Source organism: Stenella coeruleoalba (genome assembly GCF_951394435.1).
Source record: "Stenella coeruleoalba genome assembly, chromosome: 6".
In the NCBI taxonomy this organism is placed as follows: domain Eukaryota; kingdom Metazoa; phylum Chordata; class Mammalia; order Artiodactyla; family Delphinidae; genus Stenella; species Stenella coeruleoalba.
Genome location: NC_137151.1, coordinates 60,463,120 through 60,491,072, shown reverse-complemented (window position 1 = coordinate 60,491,072; position 27,953 = coordinate 60,463,120). Strand labels below are relative to the sequence as shown.

At 36.1% G+C, this 27,953-nt stretch overlaps 1 long non-coding RNA gene and 1 pseudogene across 2 annotated transcripts in view; one reads left to right on the top strand and one right to left on the bottom strand.

Annotated features, from left to right (window-relative positions):
- Window positions 1-27,953, bottom strand: part of LOC307187540 — a 172,696-nt gene that overhangs the window by 106,896 nt on the left and 37,847 nt on the right. The gene's annotated exons all lie outside the window — the stretch shown is intronic.
- Window positions 225-27,943, top strand: LOC307188348 (large ribosomal subunit protein uL14-like; annotated as a pseudogene). Its single transcript has 2 exons — window positions 225-309; window positions 26,923-27,943. The product of its transcript is annotated as a large ribosomal subunit protein uL14-like (transcript).

Below are 27,953 nucleotides of genomic sequence, written 5' to 3'. Positions count from 1 at the left end.
TTACAGATGTCAATTATATTTGCGTTGTTTAGGGAACATTATGTCATTGGTAGTGTATTAAAAGATAGGCAGGCATAATTTGAAATCATTTTGGCAAGTTTCTGTCTGCAATGGAAAGGCTGCCATCTACTAATCTCCCAGGAATATCAGAAAGCTTAGTGGCCCTGAGAATAAATTTATGTCATTAGAAAAAATAAGAATCTATGAAAAATATATAAGTTGCGATGACTTCTGCTAAAAAAGACCAAAGAGAATTGGATGGTTTTATTGTTATCTTCAAGCTTAAGGAGGATGATCATAAAGAAGATGGTGACCAGCTGTTCTTCAGGGCTACAGCAGGAAATGGCTTAACTTGCAAGACAAATTTAAGTTGACATAATGTAACAACTTCTTGACAGCATTGAATTTTAATCACTTAAAAACAGACTCCTAAGGACAGCTGAGGGAAATGTCTGCTTTGAAAATCTTTAACGTTATGATTATGATAAGCATTACAATTGGCTGCTGGGGTTTGAGAAAGGCCCCATCTAGAAGGAGAAAGCTGGTTTTAGGCAGGATTACTAAATGTGTCCAAAACTCTTCCTGCCCTACCTTTTGGTATTGTCTCACACAACACCAATAGAATTCCAACCAAATGACCAATTCATTTCTTAATTCACTTCACAGTATTGAGCGCCTACTCCTTGCTCCAGTATATATATATATATATAAAGAGATTGTTTTATTTGTCCAAAATGTACAACATTTACTCAATGGATCTAGTGTTTATAGGGGGCTTTTTGTTAACTGTTATTTCTTAGTCTGTGCTTTCATATAATACATATTATGTATATAACACAGGTATCACAACAATATAACGTACCAATGGTTAAGATGTTATGAAGAGAGAATGTATTTCTTCTGACTCTGTGGGGTAACAGGTAATGTTCAGACCATGTAGGATTGCAAGCAATATCCAGGAAAAAATAGATAATCATTCTAATAAAGTTGCATCTCTTATAATTTAGAAGTTTATGTTTGTTCCTAGAACTTTTTAAGGAAAACCCTCAGTCAGGTTTAAAGAAAACCCTCACATAACAAACGTTATTCTAATCATGATGTGTAATTACTAAGGTGAGAAAATCACCAAACACAGTTTAAAGAACTGAACTGAATTCAGTGGGATATATATGTGAGCACCTAGGCATTGGGCTCGTAAATATAATAAAACAGAGTAACTAAGAGGCTGGTAGTTATTGACAGTATCAAAAGATGAAGTAACTCAAGGAATGAATAAAGAAATAACAGATAGTGGGTGATGGTTTACCAAAAAAAAAAAAGTGGGAGTTCTTAAGAAGGGAAAAAGAAATTACACAGATTCAATTAATTTGATTTGAAAGGGAGTCTATACCACTCGGTATTTCAAGATTCCTTCTGGAAGCGGCAAGGCTCTCTGATTCCCTGTTTCCTTATATCATGAAGTCGATTCTTTCAGGCCTATTCAGCCTCATCAAACTGGGTCTCCCACTGAGAAGCATCATTAAGATGGCAGCTCCCCCAATCTTCCACCTGAGAAATGGCTGCTGAATTCACAGATTTTCATCTCCCACTGCACTCCCTCATATCCCACTGATTTCAAAGGGAGCTGTGTATATCGAAGACAGATGCAGGGAGGCAGAGAAGGAGGTTTGGGTACTTATATTCCTAAAAACAAGCAGATGGGTACAAGGAGGATCAACATTTTTCTACCTAATTTAAACAGATGAATTGTACATAGTAGAGGCGCTATATTTATCAAGAAAGAATGATTTAATGATTCATTTTATTCTTTTCATTTATTCATAACTTTATATACAAATAGAGATACATATCCTTTTTTAAAAATTGCATTGTCCATATTAGTACAATATAGAATTCTTCCCCTGCATATTAACGTCTGGGTTCCACAGCCAGTATCCCGTAAGTTACGCTTAACCATGCCACAGTTAGATTCCAATAGAACAATATTATACACACAACATGTCTATTCTCATATAATTTTGCTTCACCTTATGCAACAAGTGTAAGCCTGAAAATTCTGGCACTGAATTTTGTAAATCAAAAATCTGTCCTAAGTGACCTCAATGACCTAAATGAACTGATATTTCAAGGAAATCTATGTTGAATCTTTCTTAAAAAATAAATAGTCCTTTGGGAAAATAACTTTCCTGTGCAATAGTTGATATTCTATGTATATGCCTATCATATCGTCTTAAAGTTATATAAACTTAAGCAGTTTTTACACACATATTTATATGGCTCTAGTCAGACATTGATTTGATAGGTATCTACTTGACCTTACTAATTTATCACCTTTCTTAATGTCATTATCCTACATTTGGGTCGTATTGCTCAAGAGAAGTATCTGCCAATATGTTCTAAGAGGTGTTTTTACTTTTATTTGCTTTTGTATTAATGGGCAATACATACAATAATACACTTGATGTTTGTTTTTAAAATCCAGATAGTGCATGCAACAAACTGTCAATACTAAGTTCTATTTGGCTAAGGATTAAAATTAGTGAGATTAAATTCTATTACTAATTGGAATATTACTAATTGAAGAAAGAAAAACATATTTCATTTCACTTTAAACATTTCTATACTTCCATATTGCACACCTAAAACCTTTTGCCTTTTATCTACTTTCAGCATCCTTCCATATCATTGTCTGGACATTATAATGTATAGCTTTTCAATAAGATGCATAGATTTTTCTGCTATTGCTATGCAAGTAATTACAAATTCATTCTTATAAACTATTCAAACAATACAAAAGACCTTCGAATCCTTGCACTCGCCATTTCCCCTTATCTGCAATAACTCTTTTACATCATTCACATCTCAGTTCGATTGTCACACTCCTCTGAGATGCCTTCACTGACAACTACCTTATATTAAATTATGTTATGTTATGTTATGTTATGTTATGTTATGTTATGTTATGTTACGTTATGTTATGTTACGTTATGTTATTTTATTGTCTGTCCCCAGTGGGAAGGTAAGATCTGAAAAAATGGGGCAGGTGGACAGGGAGGATTTTAATTTTATTCACTCCTGTATTCCCAATTCCAAGAATACTGCCTAGCACATATTAGGCACATGTTAGTTCAATGGATTAATTAATGGCAGAAAAATAAAATAAATGCGTTTCAAAGAAATTTTAGAAAGTATTACTGAGATAGAAGTACATGGACTTCATGTGTCTAAAAATAAGCAGCCAATCTCAGGTAACTTTTTCAATATTAAATCATAGGTCTTAAATGCACAAAAAGCTCAGGTAATTTACAATAGCTATTCAAGCAAACCTTATATCACCTGCATACTACCACATGGTTCCAAGTTCAGTAAAATCACCAAAAAGTCACTTGAGAGCAGTATCTCCAAACTAAACAATGCCAGGTCTGAAACCTCAAATGCAAAACATATAATCCCAGGCAAGGATAAATTATATACGAAGTTGATTCAGATCATTGTCTTTGATTGTCTTCAAGTTTATAGCTGTCAGTGAGTCCCTTCCACAATTAAAATGGTTGCATATATCTCATACAAGGATCTTTGTGAATATTCACGAATTTAAGACTTGAAACAGGATAAGGAGCATTTAGATGAGTTAGAAAAATATTTTTAGGCGAAAATATACTACAGTTGGCTAACTCTTTGTAATATCTCATTGAAACAAATAGTCCTTATCACAAAAGTCTTTCTAACATTAAAATTGTCCAAATGTGAAAAAGCTTTCCCAGAGTGATACCCAGTTTCCCATTTCCAAATTATAAAATCATAATTTGAATCATCTTTTGGGACACTGTAGAAGCAATTATTGAATCTAATTTTTTAATTAGATCAAAGAATTCCTATTTTATCACAAAATTATGTACTGTGTTAGACTAATTCTTTAGGACATTAATATTAAAAATAAAAACGTTTATTTTTGTATAAAACTTTAAATTGTATATGGTGTGAGGTAATATTCTAATTTCACTGTTTTACATGCAGCTGTCCACTTTCCCATTTGGTGTCTAGTCACCATTTGTTAAAGAGACTGCCTTTTCTCCATTGTATATTCTTCCCTCCTTTGTTGTAGATTAACTGACCATAGGTGTGTGGGTTTATTTCTGGGCTCTCTATTCTGTTCCATTAATCTACATGTCTGTTTTTGTGCTAGTACCATACTGTTTCGATTACTGTAGCTTTGTATTATAGTTTGAAACCAGGGAGTGTGATACCTCCAGCTTTGTTCTTCTTTCTTAAGATTGTTTTGGCTATTAGGAGTCTTTTGTGTTTCCACACACATTTTAGAATTATTTGTTCTAGTTCTATTAAAAATGCCATTGGTATTTTAATAAATTGAACCTGAGGATTGCCTTGTGCAGTACTGTCATTTTAACAATTCTTCCAATCCATGAACATGGTATATCTTTCCAATCTGTTTGTGTCATCTTCAACTTGTTCCATCAATGTCTTATAGTTCTCTAAATATAGGTCTTTTACCTCCTTAGTTAGATTTATTCATAGGTGTTTTATTCTTACTGATGTGAATGTAAAGGGACTTTTTAAAAAGATTTTCCTCTAGTGTATTTATTTCAGTTATTATACTCTTCAACTCTGGTTCTTCTTTATTTTTTCTCTTTGTTAAACTTCTCACTGTGCTCACCCATTCTTCTCCTAAGTTCTTTGAGCATCTTTATGACCATGACCTGGGACTCTTTATCAGGCACATTGTGGATCTCCATTTTAGTTAGTTCTTCTGGGGTTTTATCTTATACCTTCATTTGGAACATATTTCTCTGTTGCCTCATTTTGCCTAATTTGCTGTTTTTATTTCAACTCTGTTGGTAGGTTGAATACCTACCAACCTTTCCTGATCTTGGTAAAGTAGCTTTATGTAGGAGACATCTTAAGGGGTTCAGCACTGCACTCTCCTCTGGCCACCAGATGTATATGCTCTAGGGGTGTGCTCTATTGGGGCCATGTGGGCCTTTTTGTTGTGGGCCATGTGGGCCTTTTACTGTGGGCACCCTGGTAGGTGTGGCTACACCAACACCAAGTCCAGTTGGTTGCCAGGTCCAGCCTTGTGCACAGGCTACCGGCCACAGGTAGGTAGGACTGCATCCTGGTACACTGGCTGCACAGCCAAGGGAGTCTCAACCCTGATGCCAGCCCACTGGTGGGCAGGGCTCGGTCACTAGGAACTGGCTGTGGAGTCCCAGGGGACTCTGGAGCTAGTGCTGGCTCACTGGTGGATGATGCTGGGTCCTGGGGTGACTGGCTGCAGAACCAAGATTCCTAGGGCTGGTGTCAGCCTGATGGTGGGCTGGCCAGTTCCTGACATGGCTGGCTGTGGGATCAGGGGTGTCCAGACCTGGTGTGGGCATGCTGGTGGGTGGTGCCAGGACCCAGGGCCTCCCAGAGTGGTGTACCAGACTGCTGGTGGTTGGGCCAGGTTTTGACATGGCTGGCTACAGTTCTGTGGTAGTCCTGGGGCTGGTGTCCACCTGCTGGTGGGCAGAGCCAGGTCCAGGGGTCTCTGGTTGTGGAGTTCAGGGGTCCTAGTACTGATGCTTGACCACTGGTGGGTAAGGTCAGATCCTCGGCCCTCTGGTTGGTGGGGCCAGGTCCTCAGGTGGATGGGGACTCAGAGGGTCCTAGAGGAGCTGACCTGCTGGTGGGTGAGGCTGTGTACCTGCCCAGCAAGCTGCTTGGCCTGGGGCATCTCAGGATTGGTGCCAACTGGTTGGTGGGCAGAGCTAGGTTTCATCACTAATGAGCTAGAGTGATGATCCAAAATTGCACTTCCCAGTACCTTGTGATAGAATGAGCTCCCCAAAATAGCTGCTGCCAGTGTCTACATTCCCAGGGTGAGTGCTAATTGCCTCCTGTCTCTATGGGAGGCTCTCCAAGATCAGCAAGTAGGTCTGACCAGGGCTCCAATGAAATTACTGCTTCTGCCTTGGTTCCCAGAGCGTGTGACATTTTGTGTGTGTCCTTTGAGAGTGGAGTCTTTATTTTCCTCAGGCCTCTGGCCCTCGTAAAAGTAAGACCCCACTGGCCTTCAAAGCCAAATGTTCTGGGGGCTCATCTTCCCAGTGCAGGACCCCTGGGCTGGGGAGCCCAATGTGGGGCTTGGACCCCTTGCTCCTTGGAGGACCTCTACAATTGTAACCATTCTCCCATTCATGGATCACCAACCTCAGGATATGGGTCTGGACTATACCATGTCTCCACCCCTCCTACCCATCTCGTTGTGGTTCTGTCTTTATATCTTTAGTTATAGAAGATCTTTTCTGATAGTCTTCAGGTCATTCTTATCAACAGTTGCTCTGTAAATGTTTGTAACTTTGGTGTGCCTGTGGGAGGAGGTGAGCTCAGGGTCTTTCTACTCCACCATCTTGGCCACTCCTCTATTAGGTGGTTTTTTAAGTCTGCTCCTTAGATCCCAGAGAGCAGGGTGGTTTTTAAGCAGCTGTATCTCTGAACCGTCCATCCCATTTCAAACCAAGCCATTTTAAATTTCATCTCTTTTCAGTATTAGGTATCTGCCTAAGATGTTATTCAAAAACAAAAATGGTTTGACAGCTTAAAATAAACATAAAATATCTGTAAATATTGTCCTTCAAAATCACCCAACAAAATTGTGTTTACTTGTCATGGTAGTGTCAGTTTACTTTTATGCTATTTTACCTGCAAAACACACATATATTTGAACTATTGTGCTGAATAATTTATGTTAAAATATCTGCTTTATAATCTAAATCCAGAATATATCCATTTCTGTATCTTCTATTAAACTAAGCATGCTTCTTTGACCCATTTGTAACCTTAACTTTGATGATAAGAATATCTTAATTTTAATTATAATAAGTATATTGGTTGATAAAAGTTTTATATATATCATATATTTCAATAATATATGTATTACTGAAATACTTCCTTTTGTATTACAGTTTTAAGAAACCAAGACAAATCTGACAGCAAAATTTCCCTGCATAGGTTACAAATACAATATGTAGACTTATTAAAACCTGTAAAATGAATATTATTTGAAATAAAAGTTATTTTTAATGTCAGACTGCTAATTAAAATAGAAAAACCAAATTAATGCTCTAACTAACGAGCAGAAACATGAAAAATAAAGCAACAGTATTAGACAGCACACACTCTAAAGTGTTTCTGTCACAAGACCTTACTACAATCCAATCCTGAGAAAATGCTAAGTAAGATACAGCCTAATTAAGGTAATAAAAAGACAGTGTCCCCAAAATGGGTGGTAAATTACAAATGTTCATTTTGAAGTAGCTGGGAATAAATACAGAAAGTGCAATCATGTCATCACTTTGTAAAAATATGTATAGTGGAAATAATAAACACGATGATAATTTATGATAATGACAATTAGTAAATTAAATAGAGATGCGATGCTATATGAGTAGAAGGTAAAGATTTTAAGAATCAAAAATCTACATTACATACAACATAAAAATGAATGGGTAAAAATCCATTATAAATAAGCTTCCTTTTCCCTAATATTTGCCCCCTGGTTTGTACTGTAGTATTTACACTTGGTGGCCAGGCCACATCACAGCTCCAGCAATGTTAACACTTAGCAATTTTACAAATTTCAATATACTCAGCACTCAAGTAATAAGGGGTCCAAATCACCAACTCCATTTAACACTTAAATAAACAATACATGGTTTGGCAACGTGAGGGTTTTCTTTCACTTTTGCTTTAATAAAGTGGTCAACAGAATGTTATTAGTGCAATTTACAGTCTCCCAGTAAGTGGGAAAGATTTTAGGTTAAAGGTATTTTTTTTAAATACAGTTTCTTCTTCACCCCAACTAAACAAGGAAGTGAGATCCTTAACTGAAATGTTTATATTCAATATTACTGCATTTATGGTTAAGGTTTTAGCAGCATTTCTATCCAAATAGCCTTGTTTTAAAGACTAAAGAATTATGTTTCCAAAAAACAATGACAAATTTAAATGTGAGATACTCAAAGTTTTTTTAAAAACATGAATTTTCTTCAATTCATGAACATTTAAGCAAAAAAAATTCAATTAAAGATGCATTTAAAAGTGCAACAGGGAATTCCCTGGCGGTCCAGTAGTTAGGACTCTGCGTTTTTTCACTGCTGAGGGCTCAGGTTCAGTCCTTGGTCTGGGAACTAAGATCCTGCAAGCTGTGTGGCACAGCCAAAAAAAAAAAAGTGCAACAATACAAAGATTTGCTAATCTTTCTGATATTTGAGAAAATTACCCAATGTTGATTAGGTGTACATTGCAAAATACATGATAATTTGTTTATATTTGCTCCAGGATTTCTTTTGCCATAACACATCAGTGCTATCCACAGATCTAGAGAGAAACAGATGGAGGAAGAGAAAAATGTGTTATGAGCTTACCCCTAAATCATTTGGAGCATCCACTGACTCAATCTGCCAGGCTCTGGTTTAGTAGTTCTTTGCCTTCACCTTAGATTGAGCTGATCTATTTATGATCTAGGGTTGGTGAAAGGGGTTAGGAAGAAGCTGAAAAGGCAATGAGAATAAAAAGAAGATTGGCTGATCCTCTTACTCTGACAATAGCATCAGCAAAGCCAGGCACTGAGTTAGCATTGAGACACTAGTGAGAGCAAAGAACATCCTATTTTCTCTTCTAAGAAGTTCAAAGTATTCAAAAGTAGAGTAGACTCAATAGCTAGCCAAATTATATTCCAAAAGGCTTAGACTCAACTCAGTCTTCATCTTCTTTCTTTTTTTGCCCCCATTTTCTGTATATTCAGCCCAGGGTCAAAAATCCCAAGCTCCACTGCCCATAGAATACTCAAGAAAAAATGAAACCCACTCTCTGAAATGGAAATGTATGGAGACATACAAAGGTATCACTGTTGCGATTCAGTCTTAGTGTTTTGAATACTGTCACTGATTTGAGTGGAGATGGTCTGAAGTTGATTCCCAACCCTCCCATCAACAATAAAAGAAACCATGAATGGAAGTCAGCTTAACATTGGCCTGTTTATTTCTATGTCAACACAATTCTTTCAAGTTAAAGGTGATAAAAAGGAACTCCAACCTCAGTCAAATTGATTCTGTAGATTTAACTACCAGTTTACAGTAAGTCAAAAGATAAAAAAAGCATGTTAAATTATATCACAGGGAAACAGTCAGCCAAACACAGAAAGTAAATACTAAGACATAAAAATTGAAAGAAAAAAATAAAGAGGGAAAAGAAATGATTCTAGATAAAACAAACATTTTATATATATATATATATATATATATATATATATATATATATATATATATCTCAAATATAGTTTGTTTTGATCTTGATTTAACAAACAAATTTATTTTGGGGGTTAGAAATATTATTGAAGCAAAAACATTCTTTTCTTCTTACATTATTTTCCTTTATTAATTCTACCAAATTTATACTTGTACACTTCTTTTTTTTCCTATGATTATAACTGTCCTCTGAGACATTGACTATACCCATTGGACAAGACAGACAAAACTTGCAGGGAATGTATCCATGAGGCGAAACGATTTCCAAAGCAAAAATACATTTTTGTGGCTAGACCAATCCTTGTACAGACAACAGGACACTATCAGTGGTTGATCCTTGGTGCTTAAGGTTAAGTCCTGCATTTATATAGCTGTGAATTACCTTTACAAATAGCTGCTCTGTCAGGGTTTGTCCTGTCGTTAATCAGTTTCATTTCTGATCAGAGAGCAAACGTGGAGATTTAGATCAGGACAGAGTACTTTACTGATCCTTCCATTTTTAGCCTAAGTACTCTGGATATTATATGATCACCTATTTCACCATTTCCTTCCTGCCTTCAACATTTTTTAGGGTTTACATTTAAATATATCCTACTTCTGTATAAATTTGACTTATTTAGCAGAATGGTGCAGATACGGGCATAAGATAAAATGAAAGTACCCACAAATATGTATAAGGTGTACTCTTATTCAACATGGTTTTGGAAGTTTTAGCCACACCAATCAGAGAAGAAAAGGAAATAAAAGGAATCCAAATCGGAAAAGAAGAAGTAAAGCTGTCACTGTTTGCAGATGACATGATCCTATACATAGAGAATCCTAAAGATGCTACCAGAAAACTACTAGAGCTAATCAATGAATTTGGTAAAGTGGCAGGATACAAAATTAATGCACAGAAATCTCTGGCATTCCTATATACTAATGATGAAAAATCTGAAAGTGAAATCAAGAAAACACTCCCATTTACCATTGCAACAAAAAGAATAAAATATCTAGGAATAAACCTACCTAAGGAGACAAAAGACCTGTATGCAGAAAATTATAAGACACTGATGAAAGAAATTAAAGATGATACAAATAGATGGAGAGATATACCATATTCTTGGATTGGGAGAATCAACATTGTGAAAATGACTCTACTACCCAAAGCAATCTATAGATTCAATGCAATCCCTATCAAACTACCACTGGCATTTATCACAGAACTAGAACAAAAAATTTTGCAATTTGTATGGAAACACAAAAGACCCCAAATAGCCAAAGCAATCTTGAGAACGAAAGAAGGAACTGGAGGAATCAGGCTCCCTGACTTCAGACTATACTACAAAGCTACAGTTATCAAGACAGTATGGTACTGGCACAAAAACAGAAAGATAGATCAATGGAACAGGATAGAAAGCCCAGAGATAAACCCACGCACATATGAACACCTTATCTTTGATAAAGGTGGCAGGAATGTACAGTGGAGAAAGGACAGCCTCTTCAATAAGTGGTGCTGGGAAAACTGGACAGCTACATGTAAGAGAATGAAATTAGATCACTCCCTAACACCATACACAAAAATAAGCTCAAAATGGATTAAAGACCTAAATGTAAGGCCAGAAACTATCAAACTCTTAGAGGAAAACATAGGCAGGACACTCTATGACATAAATCACAGCAAGATCCTTTTTGACCCACCTCCTAGAGCAATGGAAATAAAAATAAACAAATGTGACCTAATGAAACTTCAAAGCTTTTGCACAGCAAAGGAAACCATAAACAAGACCAAAAGACAACCCTTAGAATGGGAGAAAATATTTGCAAATGAAGCAACCAACAAAGGATTAATCTCCAAAATTTACAAGCAGCTCATGCAGCTCAATAACAAGAAAACAAACAACCCAATCCAAAAATGGGCAGAAGACCTAAATAGACATTTCTCCAAAGAAGATATACAGACTGCCAACAAACACATGAAAGAATGCTCAACATCATTAATCATTAGAGAAATGCAAATCAAAACTACAATGAGATATCATCTCACACCAGTCAGAATGGCCATCATCAAAAAATCTAGAAACAATAAATGCTGGAGAGGGTGTGGAGAAAAGGGAACACTCTTGCACTGCTGGTGGGAATGTGAATTGGTTCAGCCACTATGGAGAACAGTATGGAGGTTCCTTAAAAAACTACAAATAGAACTACCATATGACCCAGCAATCCCACTACTGGGCATATACCCTGAGAAAACCGAAATTCAAAAAGAGTCATGTACCAAAATGTTCATTGCATCTCTATTTACAATAGCCCGGAGATGGAAACAACCTAAGTGCCCATCATCAGATGAATGGATAAAGAAGATGTGGCACATATATACAATGGAATATTACTCAGCCAGAAAAAGAAATGAAATTGAGCTATTTGTAATGAGGTGGATAGACCTAGAGTCTATCATACAGAGTGAAGTAAGTCAGAAAGAAAAAGACAAATACCGTATGCTAACACATATGTATGGAATTTAAGAAAAAAAAATGTCATGAAGAACCTAGGGGTAAGGCAGGAATAAAGACGCAGACCTCCTAGAGAATGGACTTGAGGTTATGGTGAGGGGGAAGGGTGAGCTGTGACAGGGCGAGAGAGAGTCATGGACATATACACACTAACAAACATAGTAAGGTAGCTAGCTAGTGGGAAGCAGCCGCATGGCACAGGGATATTGGCTTGGTGCTTTGTGACAGCCTGGAGGGGTGAGACAGGGAGGGTGGGAGGGAGGGAGACGCAAGAGGGAAGACATATGGGAACATATGTTTATGTATGACTGATTCACTTTGTTATAAAGCAGAAACTAACACACCATTGTAAAGCAATTATATCCCAATAAAGATGTTAAAAATATATATATATGTATAAGGTGTAATTTTAGCATTATTATTTAGAAAGTATCTGTTAAACATTCTCTACCACTGAGTAGTTTAGACAAAACTTACACTTCCACTTAGCATTTGTTAATGGTTTTTAGTTAATATGGTTTTGTTAATTATATGAGAACCTATATGTTTTTCCTAAAAGTAGTGAATAAAATACAATCTTCCAAGCCATGCATGAAAATCAACCCTATAACAGTATCATTATAATTCATGCTTTTTCCTCTTTTTTTCCATCTATTGGCATACAGAGTTTATATGGGTAGAAAATTAATATTAAGTATATACACTAATTACCCCACTTAGGTATTGTTGGTAGTTACTATTTTTAAGATAAAATCTTATCCTCTCTTTAAGTTTTCCTAAAATCTGGGAAACCCTAAATTGTATAGAAACAAATAAGTAGTGTTTGTTTCTTCCAGTAAGTAGGTGGTTTGATTTCCCAGAGGGCAGGTGGTGAGAGCAGGGAGGAAGTGAGGCAAGACTTTGTGGGAATTATCTGAGCCTTAAAGAAATTTAGAAGGTTTGGAAGTTAAATAAGGTTCAAGTTGGTTCTTATTGTGAACGTCTAAACTGTTTTGCCCTTCCTTGGTGAAGTGCCATAAAGTCAGGTGTGAATAGCCTGTGAAATGGGCTTTTCTTGTGCAGCAAGCTTCAGCCAAATGGTGATCTCATTTAAACACATATGGCAGCAGCCTGTTTTGTTGGAAAAGTTTTGTGTGTAAACCTGAGAGCTGATTAAATGGAAATAATTCCTAAATTGTATCTGAATTATGGGATAATTCTTAATTTTCTTTAACTATATTAAGGCTTTGTTTCATAGTCTTAATTAGTAAAGCTTTGAGATTTGAGAGACATTTACATACATTCATAAAAGAATATATTTCAATTTAATATGTTAAAATCTTTTAAATATTAGTAAATACATACAGAATAAGAAGATTATAAAATCTAACTAGAAGAGCATCAAAATAAAGACAAAGAGTTGAGTATGCATGAATAATGAGTAATTGATCACACATTACAGAAATGACTACATATACAACTAAGGTTGGCATTTTCAATTAAGAAAACAAAAAAAAGCAAAAATGAATGTTCATGGGAGTTTTTTTAAGTGAATAATTCATATTGGGGTTTCTATTTTATAAAATGAGCACATGCTTATAAAAATACAGATAATTGCTATAGTAATGATAAGTAATATATATTAAATGACTTGTATACCCCGGGGGCCTTATATCATTGCATTAATTCTCACAACCCCTTTATGAGGTAGCTATTATAATTATTTAACATTTTAAAAATGAGGAAACTGATTCTCACAAAGGTTGACTTTTAGGCAAATCACACAGCTAGTAGGTGGCAAAGCTGGGATTCAATTCCAGATCTCTTTGACCTAATAATTTAAAACCTACTATGGAGTAGGAAAAAAGAAAATAATAGTAACCTAAAATACTACCACTCTGATATAGACACATATATAGCCAGACCCACATACAAATCTCTATAAATTCAGTAGTAAATGGTATTTATTATTCTTTTAACTTAAAAGTAAGTTTTGTTATGGCTCTCCTTATTCCCATATATCAAGTATCTAGTGGGAAGTATAATTTAGAAAAACTTTATCAAATCAAGATATTCCAATTCTTTTTTTTTTTTTTGCGGTACGCGGGCCTCTCACTGTTGTGGCCTCTCCCGTTGCGGAGCACAGGCTCCGCACGCGCAGGCTCAGCGGCCATGGCTCACGGGCCCAGCCGCTCCGCGGCATGTGGGATCTTCCCGGTCCGGGGCACAAACCCACGTACCCTGCATCGGCAGGCGGACTCTCAACCACTGCGCCACCAGGGAAGCCCAAGATATTCCAATTCTTGATTGAAAAGCCTCTACTCTTTGGGAACACATAAACATCTATTGGAGGAGATAAGATTGCTGATTTTTTTTCTTTCTCACAGACAGTAATAAGTACAGACCTTTTGTGTTAAAACATAAGCTGGTTTCTTGTTTGGTCCATTTTATGAATCTGCATCCATTAATGATGTTCTTACCAGTTTGAATAAAGACAGTCTAGAAATAGCACATAACTATATAAATCATCAGGTTTGAGTTTCTTGGCCTTGAGCATGGTCTGCCTCTCCCGGATCTCGGCTACAATAGGTCCTGAACTCATACCCTCCACAAAACCTGGAAAGAATGTTGGGTTTTTACTACACATTAAATGTTGCTGCTTGGGTGTTTAGAAGAATAAACAATTTCAGCACCACAAGACTGAACTCCTTATGCTTAAAACATCTGATAACTTCTCAAGCCAGGTTCTTGCCACAAATTGTTGATGAACCTGAACTGTTCAAGCTCAGTGTGATAGTTAAGATGGTGCACTGATTCTTGGTCATGGCCCACAGAAGTCCAGCTGAAGTCTGGCTAGAACCCTTGCCAGAACACTCAGGATCTAGGAGATGCTAAAATTCAGAGAAAGGACATGAGGAGTTTGAACATATTTATACGTGTTTTGAAGAAAGAGCATTTTTTGCTTTCAAAACAAATTTCAGCAGTATAACACTGATGCTTGTGATGTTATTTTATGAGAGAACAGCCACACCAACCATTTATACTTAAAAAAGGTATGTAGATTTATTTTGTCTTAACACTTGAGTTTTCTGCTTAAAGAAACACCTAAAAATTTATAGCATGAGTGAAAATCTAGAAAACTGGAGGGGAAAGCATTATTGTACCAAAGTTTTCTTAAATTGCATTAGATTTCTTTTTCATCACTAGTGAAGTTTTCTCTATCATAGCCAATGAAATCAAAGCATTTCTGACACAAACACTAATTAACAAATGAGTACAACTATATAATATTTTACTGGACTGTATACTTTCCCAAGAAAATTAGCAGACAGTGGTAGGAAAAGTCAGAGGCCTCAGCCTAAATTCTACTTCCCCCACTGAATCTTGAGGACCAGCAAGACAGTAGTCTACTTTATTTCCCCCAATTGTAAAGTAGGTACAAATTGCTAATTTTTACCAATGTTATAAGGGATATGAGAAACAAACTTGTCACTTTTGTGATCAAGGAGAAAGATGGTAGCACCCTTCTTACTGGGCTCAAATGTTTGTGAGAATAAAGTGAGCAAAAAATAATGATAATAATTCTCTCCATTGATTTCACCACAAAATCACCATATCGTGAATAACCCCAAAACCATGAAAGTGAATCCATGAAGGAGTTGATCTCTTCTTTCCCTCATCTGGCCTAAACACCAGTCCAATGTTTTGAAAAGGGAAACTGAAAAATTAGCCATTGATGGGCTATGGTTATAAATGTATAGAATATTTAGTTAAATGAAAACATTTGGTTCTCTTTCTTAATTTTTCAGGTTTTATTAGAACATTCTATTTCACATTTGCTATCACTTCAGAGAAGAAATAAATATGGCAAGACAGGGATATGGAAGCTCCCAGTTTGGAAAACTAATAATTTCACTAATTGACCTTGTAAGCCCCTCTCAAATCACTCTCCCCAGAAAGGACTTCAATGTGAGTGGAACATGTATATTCAGTGCCCCTTGTTCTGATAGAAATAGCCTCTCCCTGAAGAATGGGGAGAGAAAAGGGGCAGAAGCCACCTTCTATGGGTTTATATAATTGTGTTTTCTGACCAACATAAAATCACTGAATGATTTCTTCCCCTGTTCCTAAGTTCATCCCACATATTCCCTTTAGAAATCCTTAAATCAGGATTTTACTTTTTTCACCTACTTTAGAAAAGGTATCACTTTCATTTTTATGGAAAATCAAGTAAACTTGATGCTTAGTATCAGTCATCTACTCTTCTGTAATAAAACATGTCCAACCAAAATATATGCATGAGATGCTTTCCTGTATGAAACAGAGACTCAGATACACAAATTCCATTGAAAACTAATAACATCTGTCATTAAAAAGGGCAGATCAAAACAGGTATCCAGATAAACACATCTGCCTTTTTCTGAATTATTGTCACTATCAATGCCATTATCTATTGTTCTTCTGCACTATCTTCATTTCTTCTGTATTAATAGATACCTTATAATTTAACCTGTCATTTGCACTAAAAACAAAAAAAAAATATCCAGAATTAGAAGGGAGACTGTCAGTTTGATCACCAAGTCTTATGATGTATGCCACTAGAAATTCTCATTAATTCTTTTTTATAATTATTAAATGTCATCACAATGACTGTGACATATATAAAGAGTATATAGTTTACTGAGTGTAACTAACTGGGTTTAGCCTTGTGTTATTTCTGTTCTTTTTTCTGGACTTACTGACTTTTAGGAAGGGGAAGAATATGGGAAATAAATGTAGTGAGGCTGTTTTTACTCACCATATTATTTCAGAAAATTAATCTTTTAATAGAAAATACCACATCAGGGCTTCCCTGGTGGCGCAGTGGTTGGGAGTCCGCCTGCCAATGCAGGGTGCATGAGTTCGTGCCCTGGTCTGGGAAGATCCCACATGCCGCAGAGCGCCTGGGCCCGTGAGCCATGGCCACTGGGCCTGCGCATCCGGAGCCTGTGCTCCGTTAACAATTTCATCAGGTACCAAAGTCCCACTACAAATTCAAGGCATCCTATTTGTGACAGATGAGTTTCTCATCTTTTCAATGTGGATTCCATCCTCCTTCTCCTACAGGTGGTAAAATTTACAGTGAGCAATTGCTGCCTTAAGCCAGGATGTGCATAAGTCAAGTGAAGAGTCAAAAATAGGACACAAATCTCCTGACCCCTAACGTCCTCCTCTATCCACAGCACTGATTTTTCTCCCTGCTCCATGGTGGCAATAGTGGGCATAGCCAGATGCCAAGGTTTTGTTCCTTCTGTCATCAAGAAATAAATTTCACGGTTAAGGGAGCTCAGCCGGTCACTGACTGCAAAGCACTTTGAAAATGGAAAACCAAATACAGTGTAAGTGCTAGGTGCTGCTATTATTCAGAAGGTAAGAGACTGAGTGCAGAGCTATCATTATGATCATTTGGACCTGGCATACAGAAGAATTTGGGAAGAGAGGCAGAAGGGGCCATAGGTAATATGATTGAGCAACATGAAGAAATTTCACTAACAAAATTTAACATATTTTCTGAGGCATGAAACCCTGAAATAATAACTGGGAGCTTTGATTATATTAACAGATTAGTAGCATTCTGATTCCTAAATATTTACAGGGAATAACAGAGCAATGATGAACATATAGAAAGTTTATTTTTCCCATGTCACTCTACAAATAAGAAACACACTTCTGAGGGGAGAAATGCAGTAATCCTTAAAACAGAAACTTTGGTGAAGTAACTGGCAAATAGTGTAATGAATGACTCATAGTACTTAAAATAAGACATTTAAACAAATTCCTCCAAAATTCTCCCAATGAACATGGAAGCTCTTATTTAGGGAAAATTGATACTACTATAGCATAGTCATAAGTAAAGTTTCAGACAGCCAGCTTTATCACCCTTAGCAAAGAGCTCCCAGGAATGACTGGGAGTAAGGCAAGTCAAAAGTGACAAGTCATTTTCATCTTAATCTCTCAACTTTTGTTTATATTACTCCCTTTCAAACATGACCTCCCTCTTTTATTCCATCTACCTAACTTTGCTCCAATTTGAAAGCCCAACCAAAACCCCCAAATCCTCAATGAAGCCTTCACTGATCAGTTTAGCTCACACTAAAGGCTCCCTTTGATTTGCTGGTGGTAGGCAGTGCATAACATTGAAATCTTTTTCAGCTTTTTAAAATAATTTTTAAATATGTAAAAAAAGGAAATGAACAGTTCAGTAACTACCCATATATTCACCACCCAAATTTAACAACTGACGTATTTTCTGTATCATTTATTTTTGGCTAAGCTTTTTCAAAATAATTTGTAGACGTAACAATACTTTAAGTACATCAGCATACACCTCCTAAAAGTAAATATATTCTGCATACTCATGGCACCATTTTCATACTTATGAAAATTAAAAATGATTCTATTATCTAAAATCAAGTCTATATTAAAATTTGTGCAATTTCTACAAATAATGTACTGGTTCTGTTGAACTAGAGGATCTAATTAATATTCATGCTTTATATTAGGCATTTGGTTGTTATGGGTCTTTAGCCTTTCCTTTTTCTTTTTTGGTCGGGAAATGTTTACTCACTTTTAAAAATCTTTTTGAAGGTACTCAACCAAGGATGTTTAATAATAAAAATAATTTTTAAAATTGGTAAACCTCTAGAAAAATGTCAAAAGAGGTAGACACATTTACTAATATCAGCAATGAAAGAGAAAGCATCTTTAAAGACCCTTCAGATATTATCAGGATAATGAGTATATTATAAAAAAATGTATGCCATAAATTCAACTATGTAGCTGAAATGAACCAGTTTCTCAAAAGATACAAACTACAGAAGTTCATACAAAAAGAAACAGATAACCTGAAAATATATATGGATTAATGAAATTTATGACAGTTAAAATCCTTCCAAGAAAGTAATTCTAAGCCTTAATAATACCACTAGAAAATTCTACCAAACATTTTAGAAAGAAATAATGTTAATTCCACACAAACTCTTCTAGTACATAGAAGAGAAAGAAGTACTTCCCAATGTACTTTATGAGGACAGCATAATCCTGAGAAAGGCATTACAATAAAAGAAAACTGCAAACTAATATCATTCATGAACATAGACACAAACATACTCAAAAACTTAGCAAACCGAACCCAGCATTATATCAAAAATATATTAGTACTTACAATACATTAAATGTAAAACATTGTAATACCTCAATTAAATGACTAAGATTGTCAGACTTGTTTTAAAAAATAAAAAATATATATGCCTCTTATAAAAAAGACATCTTAAATAATACATGACACAGAAATTTTGAAAGAAAAATGATGGAAAAAGAAACACCATGTAAACACTATCCAAAATAAAGCTGATGTTTTTATATTAGTAGCAACAAATTAGGCAACATGTATTACCATAAAACAAGAGCAAAATCATATAATAAAAAGGTCAATCCACCAGAAGATATAAAAATTCTAAATGTTACTGCACCAGTGTTACAGGTTCAAAATACGTAACTAAAAAGAAAAAGAGACAAATCCATAATTACAGTGGGGGCTTTAACTCTTTGTTTTTAATAACTAGATAAAGCAAAAGAAAAATCAGAAAAGATATAAATGATCTAAACGAAACAGTATAAAAAGTTGCCCTTATTTTCATATATAAAACACTGCAGACAATAATAAAGAACACACATTCTTAGGAAATGGCCATATTTGCTGAGATATTAGCTCATAAAGCAAGTCTCAAATATTTTTAAAAACTGAATGCATTCATGGGATGTTTCTGACAACAGTGAAATTAAGTCAGTGAAATTATCAAAATGAAGAAGAAATACAACAAGAAACACACATACGCATCATTCGGAAATAAACCACAGGCCAAAAAAACAATTAAAGACACAAGAGGAATTGGAAAATATTTAGACCTGAATGATAATGAAGATAGTATCTATCAAAATTTGTGGACTGTAACTAAAACAGTGCTTAGAGAAAAATTTTACAGTCTTAAACGCATATAAAACCAAAGATTGAAACTCTACAATCAAAATATCCATCTTTGGAAGTTTAGAATTTTTTTAAAAACAGCAAATTAAACCCAAAACAAGTTAAATGAAGGAAATAATTAAGATGAGGGCAGAGACTAATGAAATTTAAAAAATAAGCATTCAAAATACAAAATCAACAAAATTAAAAGCATGTTCTCTACTTTTAAAAAACTAATAAAAAGTAGGCACTCTCTAACAGGACTGTTCAACAATTATTGTTAATAGTAGAAATTAAAACATACCACTGTAGATCCCACAAGTACTAAAAAGATAAAAATTAGGTTTTATGAACAACTTTATACCACTAATAAAAAGGATTATATCCTAGGAAAAAAACAATCTAATATAACCAACACAGTAAGAAACAGAATCTATAATTTTAAATCTTCCTAAAAAAGAAATCTATCTCTAGGACCAAAATCTTAAAATACCTGTCTCATACAAACTCTTCCAGAATAAACTTTCCAACGTTTTATGAGTTGAATAAAATCTTTATAAAAATAATTGACAAAGACATTCAAGGAAAGAAAACTATAGGAAAATGTCTCTAGTAAACATAGATGAAAAATCTTAAAATAGTAGCAACTTAATGCTGCATTACATTGAGTGGATAAGACAACACAATGAAGTGTGATGATTCTAGGAATGTAAGGTTGGTCTAATATTGAAATTCAATCTGTAATTTACTACAATAGCAGAATAAAGATGAAAAAATCATATAATCTTCTCAAGAGAAGTAGAATACACCTTTCATAAAAGTCAACACCATTTTAACCCTTAGCAAACTAATCAAAAAAGGGAACCTCCTTATTCTGATAGTTTCAACAAACTTACATTCAAAGATGAAATACAGAAAGCTTCTCATCCTGAGATTCAAATTAAGACAAGAATACCACTATTATCCCTTCTATACAACATTCTTCTGGTGGTGCTAACCATTAAAATTAAGAATTACAAATAAATAAAATATGTTAACTTTATACCATAAATCTCTCCTCAGATTGATTCATATATTCAACAAAAGCCCAGTAAAAATGCTAGTCGTTTTTTTTCTTGGGTTGGCATTTGACAAGCTGTTCCTGACTGTATACAGAAATGCAAAGGGCCAAGAAAAGACAAGATAATTTTGAGGAAGAAAAGCAAAGCTGGAGGACTTTCAAGACTTATTAAAGTTACAATAATCAGAGTAATGTTCAGCTAGGTAATATACCAGAGAAACATAATATAGAATTAGAAACAGACGCACACTTATATAGTCACTTCAGTCATAATAAAGATTACACTGCAGTACAATAAGGAAAGATTAGTCTTTTCAATAAATGGTGTTGAGCCAAAGGAAAAATATGTATATTAATCCCCACCTCACACTATAATTTAAAACTGATTCAAGATAAACCATAAATCTAAATGTGGAAGATAAAGCAACGAAACTTCTAGAACAATCAGAGGGAAGTATCTTCATATTCTTGGAATAAGCAAGAATTTCTTAACAAGACCCAAAAGCCCTAACGATAAAGAAAAATGTTATAAATTGGGCCACATTAAGAATTTGTGTTCATTAAGAGACTGTTAAGAGGATGGAAAATATAAGCCATGGATTGAGAAAAGATATCAATAGAAAAAAATACCTTACAAAAGATTCATGTCCAAAATATACAAAAAACACCTAAAAATCAGTAAAAAGATGGAAAAAGCTATGGAAAAATGAGCAAAAAGTGAATAGGTACAACACAATAGAACAATATGGTCAATATGAGAAATGCAATCACAATGAGATACCACTACTTACGTACCAGAATATCTAAAATTCTTGTTGCTGAGGATGTAAAGCAATAGGAACTCTCATACACTGCTATTCTCATGGTCTTTGGAAAAGTGACAGAACCCATTAACACTGAACATATGTATATCCTATGACTCAACAATTCCAGTCCTAGATATATATAACCTCCCAAATATATGCATATGCAACCCGATGATGTTCATAGGGGCACTATTTGTAAATTCCAAAAAAGTATAGGCTAGGCATTGGGTATATTAACACAACCTATAGCAATAAGCAAGTTTGGACTATTGCTACACACAACAAAAAACCTGAATTCCACAACCTAATATAAAAATAACGTCAGACACACACTAATCTTTTATGGTGTGTGTCTATTCACATATCAGAATAGTGACTGAATTTGGAGAGGATAGTACTCTGGGAGTATGTGGGGGGGGTGCTTCTGTTATGCGGGTGATTTTCTATTTCATGATCTGGGTGATGGATACACAGTCATGTTCACCTTATGAGAATTCATTAAGCCATACCATTAGTATCTGTGTACATTTCTGTAAGTCTATTCCTTTACAAAGTTGATCCATAAAGTACAGAACTCTCCCAGCACCCTTAGGTCCCTGACCCTCTGTCCTTTGATCTACTGCCATACCTTCTGTGCAGAGGGCCATCAATAAAGTAAGTCACTGGTCCAATGTGTGTGCTTGTTCCAGGTCTCTGAGTACTTCTGGAGATAATATTACAATCCTTGCTCTCCAAGTCATCTTGGCCTCAGCTGGATTCTCAAGAATGCTCACAAAAGCCTGTCCTCTCTCCAAACAGGCTCTCTCTCTCTTTTTTTTTTTTAATTTCAAATTATCACTACCTTAACGAATTCACCACTCTACCTCTGTCTTCTTTGCTCATCAGCTGACATTGCTTCCTCTGCTTTCATAAAACAGAAGCACCATAGAGACCCCTGCACAACACACTCAAAACCAGGAAATTAAGCACAGAAATTGCACCTCTGATAGCAGGAGATACCAGGCTGAGGAGAGCAAACAACCAGTGCATAACTCAAATTCCTCACTTATCAGGTAGTGTATGAGTCTTTCTTCGACTGTATGTGAGCAGCAAGATTCAGCGGGGATCCCACGATAATTTAAAGGACTTGGACAAACAGAAATAAACAACCTCTCCCTTTCCTCTTCTGCTCTCCCAGTCAAAAAACTTATTTACTTTCCTGCTAATCTTCTTCTTTCCCCCCACTAAAATCTTTTCTCCTTTGTAAGACAAATGCTCTACCTCTGCTTTAGACTCAAGATCCCTCTCAGGATCCAGGATTATCCTCTGCTAATGATTCCCTCTTTGCCTTTTATCTTCAATCTATCTCTTGTACAATGTAAACGGCAAGCATGTTTATTCCACTCTCAAAAGGAAAAACTCTGCCTTTCTCTCAATAAAACCCTAGCTTTTATCACATGCCTGAGCTCCAAATCTTTTCATCCAATACCTACTAGATATGCTCAACTTGCATGTTATACAGGCACCTCAAACACATCCATTAAGAATCCCTACAACATCTATGTTTACCTGCTCCGTATAACGATATTCCCATTCTTCTGTGCAAGCTGGAAGATTGGAAGTCATCTGTGACTCTCTGCCCTATGCAACCAAAGTCATCAGGTCATGTCAATTCTACCTCCTAAAATCTCTTTCAAATACACCTGGTAAAGTTCATCTGCTAGTGATTTAATTTGGGTCTTGTTACCTTTAGAAACAATTCAATTGGGTTTAAAACAAATCTAGCTATACTCTGTTTATAATATGCAAAATGACTCACAAAGTTTGCAAGTAAAAAAAGAGCACAAATATATAACAGTCTGTACTGTACTATACTTTATTTTTTCCTTGTGGTACGCAGGACTCCCACTGCTGTGGCCTCTCCCGTTGCGGAGTACAGGCTCCAGACGTGCAGGCTCAGCGGCCATGGCTCACAGGCGCAGCCTGGCATGTGAGATCTTCCCGGACCGGGGCACGAACCCGTGTCCCCTGCATCAGCAGGTGGACTCTCAGCCACTGAGCCACCAGGGAAGCCCTGTACTATACTTTTAATATGGTATATTTAATTGACATTGATCAACTGAAAAATATTACCTTCTATCCAAGGGCTCATAGAATGGTTATAAAAATGGATGAAATGTTAGTTCACAGGTTAAAAAAAAAATCCTCTATCATTTTCAAAAATATAAAATTACATATGTCCCTTTGCACACATACAATAAAAAACAAAATAAGGCAAAATAAATTTTAACAAAATTAACAAAAAAGTCTCATTATATAAATCTTCAGTGTCAATTAAAACTCTTTACTAGAGAATACTTTAAAATAATTAAAAAAAGAACACTACAAATCAAAACACAAGACAATGTAAAAGCAGTTAGAAGCAAATCTTAACATCAACTATTTTCAGTGTTAAATGAGGAAGAAAAAAGAAAATTAATGAATTGGGCACTCAACTAAATAACAAACACAACATAAACCTGAAACAAACCTAAATAAAGCAATAATTAACACAAATAAAAGCAGAATTTTTTTAAAGGCAGAAAATCAGAACAATTGGGGAAAAGAAATAAACTAACAAAAGTAGCAATAGCTTTCCTGTTTAACATAAATAACTATGTAAAATATAATGATGAGAAGACATCCCATTAATAATAGCATCCATAGACTCTAAATTATTAGGATAAACCTCACACAAAATACAGAATATTCATGTTAAAAACAAACACTTGAGGGACATGGAAGGAGATATGAATCAAAGTTGTGGTATATTATGTTCTTGAAAGAAAAGTTTAGTATTATAATGATGTCAGTTATCTCTGTATTAGTTTTCTATTGCTGCTGTAATAGATTACCACAAAGTTTGTGGCTAAAAGCAACATAAGCGGATTCTCTCACAGTTCTGAAGATCAAAAGTCCAAAGTGGGTCTTATTAGGTTAAAATCAAGGGCTGCGGGGCTTCCCTGGTGATGCAGTGGTTGAGAGTCTGCCTGCCAATTCAGGGGACACGGGTTTGAGCCCTGGTCTGGGAAGATCCCACATGCCGCAGAGCAACTAGGCCCGTGAGCCACAACTACTGAGCCTGCGCATCTGGAGCCTGTGCTCTGCAACAAGAGAGGCCAAGGTAGTGAGAGGCCCGCGCACCGCGATGAAGAGTGGCCCCCGCTCGCCGCAACTAGAGAAAGCCCTCGCACAGAAACGAAGACCCAACACAGCCAAAAATAAATAAATAAATTTAAAAAAAAAAAAAAAATCAAGGGCTGCTTTCCTTCTGAAGGCTCTAGAGGAGAATTCGTTTCCTTGCTTTATTCATCTTCTAGAGACCACCTGCTTGCCTTGACTTGTGACATCATCAAATCTTTCTTCTCGGGCTTCCCTGGTGGCGCAGTGGTTGAGAGTCCGCCTGCCGATGCAGGGGACACAGGTTCGTGTCCCGGTCTGGGAAGATCCCACATGCCGCGGAGCGGCTAGGCCCGTGAGCCACGGCCGCTGAGCCTGCGCGTCCGGAGCCTGTGCTCCACAACAGGAGAGGCCACAACAGTGAGAGGCCCAAGTACCGAAAAAAGAAAAAAAAAATCTTTCTTCTCTCTGTCTTCTGCTTCCATCATCTGTTTCTCTGCCTCTAACTCTCCTGCTTCCTCTTTCCCTTAAAAGGACCTTGTTATTATATTGGGCCCAATTTGGATATACTGATTTAGCTATTCTATACAACTCAACAGTCTTTTAACTTGACAGAGTGATTCTAAAGTATAACTGAAAATTCAGATAAAACTAACTTTGAAATTTTATAAGAATAATAAAAGGAGAGGACTTTCATTCCCAGATATGGTGCCCATACGGCACCATAATAATTAAGGCAATGTAGTAGTAGAAGAAGAATAGATGTATCTTGGAAGATAATTTTTTAAAATACATATATATATGTAACTAGTACTATAATATATAATAAGAAGTGACATTGAAGATCTGAAGGGAAAGAGCTGATTATTCAGCAGATTACACTGGGAGAACAGGTTAATTATTTGGAAAAAAATGTTGGGACTAAAGTTAGATCTGTACTTCCCACCACACATCAAAATAAATTCAGGATGCATAATAGCCTTAAACAACAACAAAAAAATTAAACCATTAGGTTTGAAAGAAAAATATAAATGAATAGTTATCTTTTTCCTTTATTTCTTCCCCTTTTTAAATGGGGAAGAAATAAAGGAAAAAATCAATAGCTTTGACTACATAAACACATAGACGTACAAACTTGCAAACATCAAAAAATGGCATAAACAGAAGTAAAAGAAACATAAAAATAATGGAAAAATATTTTTTTCAATCATAAGACAAACATTTCAGACAGATAAAGAAAGAAAAAACAAAAATCCCATCAGAAAAATAGGCAAAGAAATTGTTATTACTTTGTTAACACTTGTTAAGTGGAGCACAGGGTGCCATCTGGTGAGTCACAATTTAACAAGAGACCAGGAGAGAAACTGAGTTACAAAAGTTTATTACTCCCGGTTCTTGGAGGAACCACCTTGAGGAGCCACATGGGGAAGTGAAGGTAGGATGCAGCCAGAGAGAGAGACACACACAATTTGGGGTACATACTTTTATTAGGGTCCATGGGTGGAGTGCTTTATGGTTCCTGGGCTAAGACCAGATTGGTCAATTCAAACAAAAAGAGTGAGCTTTGATAAGCCCCATGGTGGTCTTATCTAAAGGGCACACAAAGGGAAGGCCCTGGGAGGAAGGGGAGACTGTTGATCACAAAGGCTGTTGGGAAAGTCATATCAGTGACTTACATTTGCTTGTGACTCTGCAGTCAGCTATCTAGGGCACATGCTTGCATGAGGGACTAGTGTCAATTTCAGGTCCCTGCAGGCTGCTTGGCCAAACAAAATGGATGGCAAAGCAGCAACACCAAGGAGTAGCTTAGCTAAATTCTCAGCAGAAATATTAACTGGCAAAATGAAGGTGCAAATGATCAACAAATGCATTTTGAAAGTAAACTATTCTGCTAATTAAAGAAATGCATATTAAAAATACCTATACAGTGCCATATTCCCCTACCAAATGAACAAAGGTTGTTTTTTTTTTTTCTTATGGTATTATTCATTGTTTCCAATGAGGAGGAAGAAATAAACACTCATATGCCAATCTAGTATAGATGTAAACTGGTACAAGGTTTCTGGAAGATATTTAAAGGTATTAAAAATTACAGCTTTTTGTCCCTTTCCAGCGTTCAAGATGTCGAACTGAGGATGTGGTGGGTCCTCTGGTGCCAAATTCCAGATTTCCTTGGGTCTTCCAGTTGGAGCCATGATCAACTGTGCTGACAACACAGGAGCCAAAAATCTGTATATCATCTCTGTGAAGGGGATCAAGGGATGACTGAATAGACTTCCTGCTGCTGGTGTGGGTGACACGGTGATGGCCACAGTCAAGAACGGCAAACCAGAGCTCAGAAAGAAGGTACATCCAGCAGTGGTAATTCGACAACGAAAGTCATACTGGAGAAAAGATGGTGTGTTTCTTTATTTTGAAGATAACGCAGGGGTCATAGTAAACAATGATGGTGAGATGAAAGGTTCTGCCATCACAGGACCAGTTGCAAAGGAATGTGCAGACTTGTGGCCCAGGATTGCATCCAATGCTGGCAGCATTGCATGACTCTTTGGTGTCTTTGTAAAAGAAAAAAATGCTAATAAAAATTATTTGCTCCATGTCACTCTTCTTGACACCACCTAACCCTTACCCCCTCTGTAAAATAAAACTACCCAGTGCAGAAAAAAAAAAAAATACATTTTTAACTCTCTAACGTGAACAGAAATACTTTTAAAGAAGAGTGTTGGGCTTCCCTGGTGGGGCAGTGGTTGAGAGTCCGCCTGCCAATGCAGGGGACACGGGTTTGTGCCCCGGTCCAGGAAGATCCCACATGCCGCGGAGCGGCTGGGCCTGTGAGCCATGGCTGCTGAGCTTGCACGTCCGGAGCCTGTGCTCCGCAATGGGAGAGGCCGCAACAGCGAGAGGCCCGCGTACCGCAAAAAAAAAAAAAAAAAAAAGAAGAGTGTTATTTATAACTGCAAAAACGAAATAATGGAACAACCAAAACTTCCATCAATAATGGATTGGCTAAATAATGTTATGTTCACAGGAGTAAATATATGTGGTAATTAAAAATCACATTTTACAAGTATATATTTAAAGACATGGAAAACTGTTCATTGAATATTAGGTGAAAAAGTATGTATATAACTTCCCAAATAATTTTTTAAAGTATATAAATACATT